A 14,798-nucleotide genomic window follows, 5' to 3' on the forward strand; every position below is an offset into this window, starting at 1 on the left:
TCTAGGGTCAAAAAGAGTACTTGCGGTCACTCACAAGGAAGAACGTGCCCAGTTTCCAATTCCAAAGCCCAAGAGTGCTAGTGATTGTGTCTGCAGGGGAATAAGGGTCCTTCCTAGGTAAAGACAAGAGCACAGGACAAGAGAACAGTGACCACACCTCTCCTTGGATCATACCATCTTGGAAGCACTGAAAATTTACACACCTCCAGAACTAGTTCAGAAAATAGGAGAATGAAAAACCTTAAGCTTGGGACAGTAGTCTGTCCACCCTGAGAGCAATGCTCAACTTTAATATAAAGTAAAAAGTCAAGAAATAGGTTAGAAAATGAGCAAACAACAACAAAAAAGAATCTGACCATAAAAAAAGCTACTGGGTGATAAGGAAATCAAGAAACAAACTCAAAAGAAGACAATGTTATCAAAAGGCTACAAGCAAGCCCTCAAAGAAATAAGGACCAAACGAGAGAGGTAGAGGAAAAAATTAAGAAAAGACAGTGATGCAATTAAAAATATGAAAAGAGAATTAACAGTTTGGTAAAAGGGACACAACAACCCACTAAAGAGAAGAACTCCTTAAAAAAATAATTGGCCACCTGGGAAAAGAGGTACAAAAGCTCACTGAAAAAAATAATTTCTTAAAAATTAGAGTTGGGCAAATGGAAGCTAATGACTCCATGAGAATCAAGAATCAAAATATCAAAGTTAAAAGAATGAAAAATAGAAAAAAAACAAAATAGAAAATATTTCATGAGAATTTTTTATGCTTTAGTTGAAGTAAAAAGAAAAAAGCAGGGGTAGCAATCATGATCTCAATCAAAATAAAAGCAAAAAATAAACTAAATCAAAAGAAATAAGCTGGGAGACTACATTTTGCTAAAGAGTTACTACTGACAACAGAGACAGCTAGATGGCTCAGTGAATAGAGTGGTGGGCCTGAAGTCAGGAAGATTTGAGTTCAAATACGGCCTCAGTCACTTACTAAATGTGTGACCTTTAATCTCAGTTTGCCATAATCTACAGAAGAAGGAAATGGGAAACCACTCTAGTATCATTAAGAAAACCTCATGGATAGTATTGGCATGCTACAGTCCATGAGATCACAAAGAGTTAACTATGACTGAATGACAGAACAGTAATAACCATGGGCAATGAAGTAGTATCAATACAAAACATATGTGCACCAAATAACATGACAGCCAAATTCTTGAAGGGAAGGATAAAATGAGTTATAGGAGGAAATAGTCATTAAAACTATATTAGTTGGGGAGCTAACCTTTCCCCTCTCAGAGTTAGGTAACTTTAACCATAGTATAAATAAGAAATTAAGGAGATGAAAAGAATTTTAGAAAACTTTAATATGATAGATGTCTGGAGAAAATTGAATGGAAATAGAAAGGAATATACCTTTTCTCAGTTGAACATGTCTCCTTCACAAAAAATTGACCATGTAGTAGGGCATAAAAACTTTGCAAACAAATGCAGAAAAGTAGAAATATTGAACTCACCCTTTTCAGGCCATAATGGAATAAGAATTGCTTTGTATAAAGAGTTGAGAAAATATTGATTGAAAATTAATGTGAAACTAAATAACCTAACCATAAAGAATGAGTGGGTCAAAGAAAAAGAAATCATAGAAACAGTAAATTTCATTCAAGAGAATGACAACAATAAGACAACATACCAAAATTCATGGGATATAGAAAAAGCAGCATTTAGGGGAAAATTTACATCAATAAAATGGAGAAAGACCAGATCAATGAATTGGGAATGCAATTTTAAAAAAAAAACTAGAAAAAGAACAAATTAAAAATCCCCAAATAAACACCGATATGGACATCCTAAAAAATCAAAGGAGAGATCAATAAAATTGAAAGTTAAGAAAAAATTGAACTAATAAAATTAGGAGCTAGTGTTATGAAAAAAAAGAATAAATAGATACATGATTGGTTAATTTGATTTTATAAAAGAAAGAAGAAAACAAAATTAACAGTATCAAAAGTGAAAGGGTGAGTGCATCACCAATTAAGAGGAAATCAAAGCAATTATTAGGAGCTACTTTGCCCAATTATTTGCTGATAAATCTGACAATATAAGTGAAATACACAAATATTACCAAAAAAATATATAAGTTGCACTGTTTAACAGAAGAGAAAATAGAATACTTAAATGATTCCACCTTAGAAAAAGAAATTAAGGAGCAGCTAGGTGGCGAAGTGGACAGAGCTCTGACCTTGGAGTCAGGAGGACCTGAATTCACATTTGGCCTCAGATACTTGACATTTACTAGCTGTGGGACCCTGGGCAAGTCACTTAACCCCAATTGCCTCACCAAAAAAGAAAAAAAAGAAAAAAAATTACACAAGTGATTAATGAGCTCCCTAAAAAATAATTCCCAGGACCAGGTAGATTCACAAGTAAATTCTATCAAACATTTAAAGAACTATCGATTCCCATGCCATATAAACTATTTTGGAAAAACAGCAAAGAAGTCCTTTTAAATTCCTTTTATGACACAAATATGGTGCTGATACCTAAACCAGAAAGCAAAAACAAAGAAAGAAAACTATAGACCAGTTCTATAATGAATATTGATGCAAAAAATTTAAATAAAATACCAGCAAGGAGAATGCAGCAATATATTATAACTTTAGCAAAGTTGTAGGAGACAAAATAAACCAAGATGAATCATCAGCATCTCTATATAATCAACAAGGTCCAGCAAGAACAGATATAAAGAGAAATTCCATTTTAAACAACCGAAGACAATATAAAATGCTTGTGAGTCTACCTGGTTAGATAAACCCAGGAACTATATAAACACAATTACAAAATACTTTCACACAAATAAAGACATATCTAAACAATTGGAGAAATATTAATTGCTCACGTATAGGCTCAGCCAATACAATAAAAAAGACAAATCTACCTAAATTAATTTACTTATTCACTGCCATACCAATCAAGCTACCAAAAATTATTTTATAGAGTAGAAAAAATAATAAAATTCATTCGGAAGGGGAGGGAAAGGTCAAGAATATCAAGGAAATCAATGAAAAAAAATACGAATGAAGGTTAACTAGCATTACCAGATCTTGAACCATATTACAATATGGTAAACATAAAAAAAAATTCTGTTACTGGCTAAGAAATAGGGTGGAGATTAGTGGAATATGAACATAGTGATCTAGTATTTGATAAATGCAAAGATTGAAGTTTTGGGGACAAGCACTCAATATTTGGCAGAAATTGCCAGGAAAACCAGGAAGCTAGTTTGGCAGAAACTAGGTATAGACCAACAACTCATACTATATACTAAGATAAGGTCAAAATGGGTACATGATCTTGACATAAAGGGTAATATCACAAAAAAATTAAGACAGCACGGAAAATCTTAACTGTCAGATTTATGGATAAGGGGAGAATTTATGACCAAACAAGACAGAGAGGATCATGGAATATAAAATGGATCATTTTTATTACATTAGATTAAAAAGGGTTTGCACAAACAAAACCAATGCTGCTAAGATTAGAAGAAAAGCAGGAAGCCAGGATTTACAGCAAGGCCTTATTTCTCAAGTATATAGAGAACTGAGTGAAAATTATAAGAATATAAGTTGTTCCCCAATTGATAAACGGTCAAAGGAACTGAACAGGAAATTTTCAAAAGAAGAAATCAAAACTATATGTAATCATATGAAAAAAAAACTCTAAATCACTACTGAATAGGGAAATGCAAATTAAAACAACTCTGAGGCACCACCTCATATCTATCACATTGGCTAACACGACAGAAAAGGGAAATGACAAATGTTATAGTTGATGTGGAGTAATTAAGACACTAATGTACTGTTGGTAGAGTTGTAAACTGATTCCATCATTCTGGAGAGCCATTTGGAAGCATGTCCAAAGAGCTATAAAACCAATTTTTGACCCAGCAGTACCACTACTAAGTCTCTATTCCAATGAGATCCCCCCAAAAAGAAAAGGACTCATTGTACAAAAATGTTTATAGCAGCTCTTTTTGTGGTGGCAAAGAATTGGAGATTAATGGGATACCCATCAATTGGGTAATGACTGAACAAGTTATGATAAATGATTATAATGTAATACTATGGAATAAGAAATGAGGAATAGGATGCTTTCAGAAAAACCTAGGAAGACATATATGAACTAATACAAACACAAAATGAAATGAGCAGAACCAGGACAACATTGTGCACAGTAACAGCAATAATATATAATAATCAACTGTGAATGACAACCATGCTAATCAGCACAATGATCCATAAAAATTCCAAAGGACTTTGGATGAAAAATATCATCCACCTCCAGAGAAAGAATTAATGGAATCTGAATGCAGATTGAAGTATAATTTTTAACATGGGTAATATGGAAATATGTTTTGTGTGATATCACATTTCTTGCCTTCACAACTGGTGTGATAAGGGTGTGAGAGAGACAGATAATTTGAAGCTCCAAACTTTTTAAAAAAAGAATGTTAAATACTAAATTTAAAAAAAGAATGTAATTACTGTATGGCACTGACTTTTTTTGTTTGTCTAATGTGTTGCTAGCATAGTGCCTGGCACATAGCAAACATTTAATAAATGCTTGTTAATTGACTGATGAATAAAATTGGAGTAAATAATTGGCCTTTGTGATTTCTGCTTATATTATACTCTGCTTATATACACAAACATATCCCAAAACCATCAGTTCCTGAATTAATTAGCACTGTTTGATGTTCTTGATTGAGCTTTTAGTTCAAGAGTCAGTCTCTCATCTGTAAAAGTTACCACTCGGGGTGGGAGGGGCAGCTAGGTATGCAGTGGATAGAGCACCGGCTCTGGAATCAGGAGGACACTGAGTTCAAATCTGGCCTCTGACACTTGATACTTACTAGTTGTGTGACCCTGGACAAGTCATTAGATGCCAATTGACCCACAAAAAAAAGTTTTTTAAAAACCTAGCCCTTCCACTTTTAGAGATCATCCAGAGTTTCAGGTTTGAGCTCCAGAGTTTCTAGATGCCACCCTCTAGAGAATAATACAGATTGCCAGGTAGATTGTGATGAAATACATCATAAAAGCAAACTCAATTTGAAAGTAATGACCAGGGAAGTAGAAAAAGAAGACTGCATCATGAACATCTTCTTCTAGCCCCAAATGGAGTACGCAGATAAAGTAAAAAACTGGACAATCAAATTTGAATGGTTATCACAAAGACTGATGATCTCCAAGGATCCGTTTATAGTATATACTTAAAACTCATGTTTCCAAAGGCTAATTCTAATAGTTACAAAATTAAATAGAATTACCTATATAGGAGTTTGCCGTACAGTGAAGAGCTATTTTCCCAAATATTCACAAGTTTAGCTGAGGCTGAGCTGTGAATTGGATTGTTTTTCTTTGTATCTTCTTCCTGATTCTATGTCTTTAGATATGACTATTTTCTCTTTTCTTTCTTTTTCCTCCCTTTTCTTCTTCCCTTTTTACCAGTCCCCAGGTTGGGGATAGTAGTATGGTATGATTTATTCTAGAATTTAAATAAGATATTCTGGATGTGTCCTAGATCAGCCACTTAACAGTGGACTGGCCTTATGTATTACTTACTCCCTCATACCTTAGTTTTCTCACTTGTAAAGTGAGAATAACAATATTGACACCACCTCCCAAGGTTTTTTACATTGTAAAGTACAATAGAAATGTGAATCATTATTGTTATGAAGTGAACAACTGACAGACATTTAGGAAATGTTTACTCTGTGCAAGACCAAATGTTTGAAGATACAAAGAAAAAGCAAAAACAATTCCTGACATCTAGGAGCTTACCTTCTAAAGGGGGGGGTGACATGTATATAAAAAGGTATATACACAATCACACAGAATAGATGGAAAGTAACCTTAGAGAGGGAGGAAGTAGCAGGAGGGGACTGTGAAAGTTTACCTGTGGAAGGAGGGATTTGAAATCAGTCTTGAAAATCTCATTTCATAAGAAACTACATTTTGGTGTTATTGGGCAAAAATCATGAAAAAATGCAGTGTTTATTTCTGTAAGAATCATTTCTGGCTTTTATGTTGACAAAGAGGGTCAAAATCACCCTCACACTTAGAGGGGAAAGTCATTCCACGTGGTATTTCTTTCACATGATGTGCAAACAAACTTCAATGATACTTTAAATTCCCACCGTTTGAAACAGATTATTTGGGGATAAGATTCAATGTTTCTAGAAATCCTGTTTTTATTTTTATATGAGGCAATTTGGGTTAAGTGACTTCCCCAGAGTCATACAGCTGGCAAGTGTTAGGTGTCTGAGCCAGATTTGAACTCAGCTCCTCCTGAGTCTCAGGCCACTGCTCTACGTACTGCACTGCCTAGCTGCCCCTTGAAATCTTCTTTTTAAATGTAAGTACCTAGTTGGTGCAGTGAATAGAGTGCCAGGACTGGAGTCAAGAAGACCTGAGCTCAAATGCAGCCTTGGATACTAGCTGTGTGACCCTGGGCAAGTCACTGAACCATGTTGACCTCAGTTTTCTCATCTGTAAAATAAGCTGGAGAAGGAAATGGCAAACAATTCTAGTACATTTGCCAAGAAAACCTCAAATGGGGTAACAAGAAGTTGTTAACAACTGACAACTACAAAACCACTTGGAAAGGAAAACACATTCAATAATAGCCTGAATTAATTTCTTGGAGGCAAAAAATGTGTAGTCAACTAGAGAGTTTTGAGTCAATAGGACATTGAAAATTTAAGTTTTGATGGGTAAGATAAAGAAGTAGAGGATGGACATCTTCCTAGGAAAATCAGATGCCTCAGCAGTAATATCTGGTCATCTAGGGCACAACAAAAAGACCCTAACTTCAAGAAAAAGGATGAGCCCCAGAAAATGGAATGGGATACAAAAATGTGGATAAAGGATAAGAAAATCATTTTAAGTAAGTAAGATTGTTCAGCCTGGGGAGAAAGAGATTTAGATGGGTCATAATAGCTACTTTCAAGTCTTTGAAAATCTGTTGCATATAAAAGGAATTAGATTTCTTCTACTTTACCCTAGAGGACAAAACTCGAATAAATTGTTGGATGCTGTAGAAAGGTATATGAAGACTGAGTGTAAGAAATAAATTTCAAAGATTAGGAATAGGGACTAAACCAACTTCCTCTATAAATGCAGGTTAGCACCTTTTCTTCAATGTATAGTGTCAGAGAGGTGTCTAAAGCACTCAGGGAATAAAGTAATTTGCCTAGTCACAAAGCCTATTTGTGGTCTCCTGGGTGCCAGGCAAGTACTCTCTCTTCTCTATGACATTATTTCTTTCAAAAAATTGAGCTATTCAAAACCAAAATGGGCTGCCTCAAAAGGTAATGTGCTCCCCCTTTTTGATAGTATTACATGAAGGCTGTATGGTCCTTTCCTGAAGATGATTTAGAGAGATTTCCCATTAAAATCTAGGTTGAACTAAAGGGCCTTTGAAGTCTCTTCTATCTCTGAGATTCCATGAGTGCCAGCAGAGAAAAATTAATCCACCTAATACTTCCTCCTAGTGTGGATTCTAAACATGAGGCAGATCTGATAAGTCCATACAGTATCATTAGCAAATAAGTCAAGTTGGAAAGACTAGAAGAAGAAGAGTCAGCTTCTCTCCTAAGCTATGTAGTACAATAATAGTCAAGACATTATGATGTTAATCCATAAAGGCCATAATTTCACTAAGGGGTTCCTATGGCCTCATAAAACTTAATGGCAAAATCAAAGATTATTATCTCAGAATTGCTAACTTTAAATTGCCGACTTCTCTACTTTCCTTGTGCACAGCGGCTGCCTCCTTTTGAGATTTACGGCAGTTGTCCCTACTTTTAAAATGCCTTCAGAGGTTCAACAAAACCAACCAATCACCAGTTTACATTATTACTAGGGAATGAGAAAGAATCCGTCTTAATAACTTTTAGCAAGTGAAGATCAGCAAACATTTTATTAGTTTTCCATGCGGGATTTGACATATCATTACATAACAAATGGAATGGAATGAATATGTCTCTTGTGACTGCACTGTAGAGAATAAGAAATGAGTGCTAATTTTTTTTTTGGACAAAAGATTTATAGGGGGGAAAAAAGCAGCTCTATTATAAGCTGGTCTTGATTTCTTCAACATATAGGGGTACGTGATTTCGAAACAGAAATTCTCTTCCTTCTCCTTCAGACATACACTGACCCACCGAAAGATCTTGATTGTTCACCAGGCTCCAGGCTGCCACCACACACGATCCTGTTACTGTCCCACCCTTTTCTAGAATGATCCTCCCCACAACCTCTGGAATATTCCTGTTGCACCATCTAGCCTAGGAACCCAAGCCATATGGGACATTTGGAATCAGCAGGAGATTATCACCAGCAAAGATTGCATATGGCAGCTGCCATGCAGTTCCTCTTCCCGATAGTAAACACTTTGAGGACAAGAACTATGCCTCACACTTCTTGTGTTCCCTAGGACCTAGCAGAGTGACTTGCACAAAGTATGCCCTCAAAAAATATTTTGATGATGATGATAATAATTGATATGTTTACTTTCAAAATTAGTTTTCTCCTGACACAAACAGCTGAGGATTCGTGTTTGAGGTAAAATCGACAGGGGTCCTGATACATACCATTCTAATTAGAACTGTGGAAAATGCAATGTCTGTATTTGAAATTCCCCATGCACTATTCTAGGAAAAGACTTTTTAAAATTTATACTTTCTCTTGTATTGATGTGCTTTGGTTTTTTTTTTTTACAAACATTCCCAGAATGTTCCAGCTTCATGAAACAAAATCAGTTAATTAAAACTAATAAGACAGTAATATCATCTGAAAGTGCATACAATATTTCACATCTCTAGCATCATCCATCTCTCTATTTTTTTAATTGACAAAGCTCTTTTTCTCTCCCTCCCACTCTCAACCCCATTAAAAAAAGGGGGGAGTGTTCTTGTAACAAATGTGCATGGCCAAACAAAACAAATTTCCCCAACAGCTATATATAAAAATATTCATGTCTTATTCCATACCCTAAATCCAGCACCTCTGTAATGGATAGCACATTTTATCATTAATCCTCTATAATCCTAAATAGTCAGAATGGTTATTATATTGATCAAACATAGCTCTTACAGCTTTCAAAGTTGTATCTTTTTAGAGTGTTGCTATTATATAGTTGCCTTGGTTTTGCTCATTTCGTTCTTTATTAGTTCACCAAAATCCTCAAAATTCTTCATTACCATAAGATTGATATTGTCATATAAAATTATCATTCTAATTCTTCTCCTTTTGCTCTTCAAGTGAAACTTTGCATATCTTTTTCAAATAATATAATTCCTAGTTTCTTGGGGCACAAGGGCATTATATCACATTCACACAACATGACATAATCAGCCATTCCTCAATTGGAAATCTTTATTTCTAGCTTTTTAACCAACACAAAAAGAATGGCTATAAATATTTTTCTATATAAACTACCTTTTCCTCTTTTTTTGAACTCTTTTGTGTACGAGAATAGCAGTGATATAGTTAGATCAAAGGATATGTACTCTTTATTTTTTTATTTTTTATTTTTTTAATTTGAATTTTTTTTTTTAATTTTTAGGCAGTTGGGGTTAAGTGACTTGCCCAGGGTCACACAGCTACTAAGTGTCATGTTTGTCTGAGGCCAGATTTGAACTCAGGTCCTCCTGACTTCCAGGGCCTGTGCTCTATCCATTGCACTACCTACCTGCCCGATATGTACTCTTTAATAATTGATGTTGGGGGGGGCACATATGTAATTCCAAATTGCTTTCCAGAAAGGTTGTACCCCTTCACAAGTCCAGCCATGGTATATCAATGTGCCTGTTAACCAACAGCCTCTCCAACATTTTAATTTTACTTTTGCTAGCAAATTCTGAATTCCTGATTCTCTAATTACTTTAATCAGAGTCCCATTCCCTAAGGTGAAACCCGTTTTCCCCTCTTAACTCTTTCCATACTCACATCCCTATCCAGCTCATACTTAATTCTATGAAGTCTTTACTTTCCCCTGTCATCCCTTTCCACTGTTCTTCTGAAACATTCTTCTACTGTTAGTAAATTCTTTTTCATTGTAGATCTCTTCTTCTCGTGTGGTTCACATTATTTGACTTCTACTGAAAATTAGCTTTCTCCTAAAGACACAACATTTCTTCTATTCAATAACTAGAAAAGATATAAAATATCTGAAGGGCTTCCTATTAAGATCCAGAAATTGTATGACTACAATTACCAAATATTATTTAAAGAAACGAAGACTTAAATAACTGGAGACATTAATTCTTCAGTGTCAGTCCATGTTAATACTATATAAATGAAAATACTGACTAAACTAAGTTATAGGTTTAGTGCTATACCAATCAAACTTCCAAAAGATTAAAGAACTAGAAAATCACAAAATTCATCTGGAGGAACAAAAGATCAAGAATCTCAAGTAACAAGGAAGGTGGCTTACCATAAGCCAATCTCAGCCTACATACAAAGTAGTAAACATCAGAAGAATTTAATAGTGATTAAAAATAGAAAAGTTGATCAGTGGATTAGATCAGATAAATGAGACCCAGAAGCAACATTTAATAAATACAAGGACAAAAAACACTGGAAGACTCCATATTTGACATACTAAGTTCTATTTAAGAGAAATAATAATATATTTAAAGCTAGGCAAACCACAATGGGCTTAAAGTGTCTCCCTGAAAAATGTCACATTTATTTTGATGGAAGGTTTAAATATTGAATGATTTTCCATATAGACATCAAACGCTCTAGTGTTTTCACACTATGTAAATCTATTATATATGTTTGCAGTATTTAAACATCATAGCTGTGAACTAAGGCAAAGTCTTTCTGATAATCAATAAAGTCACTGTTAATATTATGTCCCTTAAAGGTGGTTTGTTCATGATTACCAAATATATAAAAAGTTGCTCTGTAAGCCTCTGGATCTAGTTAGTGCACTTTTTTTCCCTCTTCAGTAAACATATAATTTTCTTGTGTTTATAAAGTGTTTCCCTGTGTGTATGAAATACAAACTGTAAATGTTTAACATAATGTGCATATATTTGTAAATCCTTATTTGGAAGGGTAAATGCTGTTTTCATCTTTTGGAAGTAAAGCTGTGATACTTTCTATTGAAGAAGATGGGATCAGGGGGAAGCTAGGTGGCGCAGTGGATAGAGCACTGGCACTGAAGTCAGGGCAACCCGAGTTCAAATCCAGCCTCAGACACATAACACTCACTAGCTGTGCGTGACTCCGGGCAAGTCACTTAACCCCAACTGCCTCACCAAAAAAAAAAAAGAACCCCCCCCAAAAAAAATGAAAAAGAAAATGATGGGATCATCTGGAAGAACAAAAAGTCCAGAATATCAAGGGAACTAATGAAAAGAAATGCAAGAGAAGGTGGCCTTGCTGTACCAGATCTTAAATTGTATTCTAAAGCAGCAATCATCAAAACTACTTGGTCCTGGCTAAGAAACAGAGTGGTGGATCAGTGGAATAGTTTAGGTACACAAGACACAGTAGTAAATGACTATGCTAATCTGCTATTTGATAAATCCAAAGACTCCAGCTTCTGGGATAAGAAATCACTATTTAGCCTGGGAAAAAATGGAAAAATGTATGACAGAAACTAGGCATAAACCAAGCTAATTTCAGAATGGGCATATGATTTAGACATAAAGACTGATACTATAAGCAAACTAGAAGAACAAGGAACAGTTTACCTTTCAGATCTATGGAGAAGGGAAGAATTTATGACCAAACAAGAGAAAGAGAACTTTATGAAATGCAAAATGGGCAATTTTGACCACATTAAATTGAAAAGTTTTTGCATAAATAAAGCCAATGCATCCAAGATTAGGAAGGAAGCAGAAAACTGGGAAAGAATTTTTACAAACAGTATCTCTGATAAAGGCCTCATTTCTAAAATATATAGAGAACTGAGTCAAATTTGTAAGAATACAAGTCATTCCCCAACTGATAAATGGTCAAAGGATACGAACAGGCAGTTTTCAGATGAAGAAGTTAAAGCTATCTATAGTCATATGGAAAAAAAAATGTTGTAAATCACTATTGATTAGAGAAATGCAAATCAAAATTATTCTGAGGTACAGCATCACACCATATCAGATTGGCTAACATGACAAAACAGGACAACGACAAATATTGGAGGAGATGTGGGAAAATTGAAACACTAAGGCATTGTTGGTGGAGTTGGAAATGATCCAATCATTTTGGAGAGCAGCTTGGAATTATGCCCAAAGAGCTATAAAATTGTGCATACCCTTTGACCCAGCAATACCATTTCTAGGTCAATATCCCAAAGAGATCATAAAAATGGGGAAAAGATCCACATGTGCAAAAATATTTATAGCAGTGAAAATATTTATAACAGCTCTTTTTGTGGTGGCAAAGAATTGGAAACTGAGGGGATGCCCATCAATTAGGGAATGGCTGAACAAGTTGTGGTAAATGGTAATGGAATACTATTGTGCTAGAAGAAATGACGAGCAAGCAGACTTCAAAAAAAACCTTATATGAACTGATGCAGAGTGAAATGAGCAGAACCAAGAGAACATTGCACACGGTAACATGATAGGATGACTGACTTTGATAGACTTGGCTCTTCATAGCAATGCAAGAATCTAAGACAACTCCAAAAGATTGCTATCCACACCCAGAGAAAAAAACTATGTCTGAATGCAGATGGAAACATACTATTTGCACACTCTCTCTGTCTCTCTGTCTCTGTCTCTGTCTCTCTCTCTCTCTCTCTCTCTCTCTCTCTCTCTCTCTCTCTCACTACTTCAAAAGACTATAGAAAACTTTGTGATTGACATTGACTTTCTTTTCTTGGTGTGGCTTTTTCTCCTTGTATCTCCTTAAACGTTTCAATTACTGATTAATGGAATTTAAAATCTCTGGTATATGTTTACTTTTCAAATTCTATCCCGCATGCTTCTTTTTTCTTATCTTTAATTGAGTGTTATGGATTTCTAGTTTTCTACTACTTATAACAGCTAGATATTGATGCAATCTTCCAACATCTTTCTGTAGATTCAATAGCTCTCTTAAGTCACTTCTGCCAATATGGTTTTGATGACTTAGGTACATTCCTTGCTAGCTCCATCTTTGCTCTTATGGATTCTTACTGGAACAATAGCTACCACATATATAAGCATTGTGTGAAAGTTCTAAAACACTTTTAACTTTCTGTCAAATATTTCAAGAGAATTCATTCATTCATAATGATTATAGCAAATGATAGCTTTTTGAATTACTAATTTTTGGTTTCATTTTATTTTTTTCCATTGAACTCGAAAAAGGGCTTCTCTAAATTCCAGCCTATGTTCATCTCCATTTCCAAGTCACTTGATATACTGGATATAATGGATGACAAAAACAATATTATAAATATATAGATTAATATAAACATATATGTATTTGTCAAAAATAATATTGTTTCATCCTCTAATTTTTCTAAGTAGATTTTCTAAAGTTATGTTGGTTTAAGATTTTCAATAGTCTTAGATTCTCAACTTTTTCCTTTTCAGGTTTTATAATTCCTCAATTTCCTCTTTTGTTTTATATAATGAAGGGTTAGGGATGCAGGGGTATTTTTTTCTTTGTTTGTTTTTTTAAAGGATATACATGTAGAGTTATGCAAAACTCTTCCATAGTAGTCAGGTTGTGAAAAGCTAACTATGTTTCTCTTAATCATATCCTGTCCCCCATTTATTCTGTTCTCTCTTTTGACCCTGTCCCTCCTTAGAAGTGCTTGCTTCTGCTTACCTCCTCCCCCCAATCTGCCCTCCCTTCTATCATCTCCCTGCTCTCTTGTTCCCTTCCTCCTCTATTTTCCTGTAGGGTAAGATAGATGTCCATACCCAATTGAGTGTGTAGGTTATTCCCTCCTTAAGCCAAATCTGATGAGAATAAGATTCACTCATTCCCTCTCACCTTCCCTCACTTCCCTTCCACTGTAAAAGTCTTTTCTTGTCTGTTTTATGTGAGATAACTTACCCCATTCTACCTCTCCCTTTCTCCTTCTCCCAGTATAATCCTCTCTCATCCCTTAATTTTATTCTCCAGATATCACCCCTTCATCTTCAACTTACCCTGTGCCCTCCAACTATCTATCTATCTATCTATACATACATACATACATATATTTTTTCCCTCCAGCTACCCTAATACTGACAAAAGTCTCATGAGTCACAAATATCATCTTTCCATGCAGGATTGTAAACAGATCAACCTTAATCTGTCCCTTATGATTTCTCTTTCCTGTTTACCTCTACACGCTTCTCTTGAGTTTTGTATTTGAAAGTCAAATTTTCTATTCAGCTTGGTCTTTTCATCAAGAATGCTTGAAAGTCCTCTATTTCAATGAATTTCATTTTTTCCCCCGAAGGATTACACTTAGTTTTGCTGGGTGGGTGATTATTGGGTGTAACCCTAACTTCTTTGCCCTCTGGAATATTATATTCCAAGTCCTCTGGTCCCTTAATGTAGAAGCTGCTAAATCTTGTATTATTCATTTCGTATTTCCACAATACTTGAATAGTTTCTTTCTGGCTGCTTGCAATATTTTCTCCTTAACCTAGGAACTCTGGAATTTGGCTATAATATTCCTAGGAATTTTCCTCTGGGGATCTCTTTTAGGAGGTGATTGGTGGATTCTTTCAATTTCTATTTTGCCCTCTGGTTCTAAAATATCAGGGCAGTGTTCCTTGATAATTTCTTGGAAGATGATGTCTA

Source organism: Phascolarctos cinereus, unplaced genomic scaffold (genome assembly GCF_003287225.1).
Source record: "Phascolarctos cinereus isolate Bilbo 61053 unplaced genomic scaffold, phaCin_HiC Scaffold_7;HRSCAF=346, whole genome shotgun sequence".
Classification (NCBI taxonomy): domain Eukaryota; kingdom Metazoa; phylum Chordata; class Mammalia; order Diprotodontia; family Phascolarctidae; genus Phascolarctos; species Phascolarctos cinereus.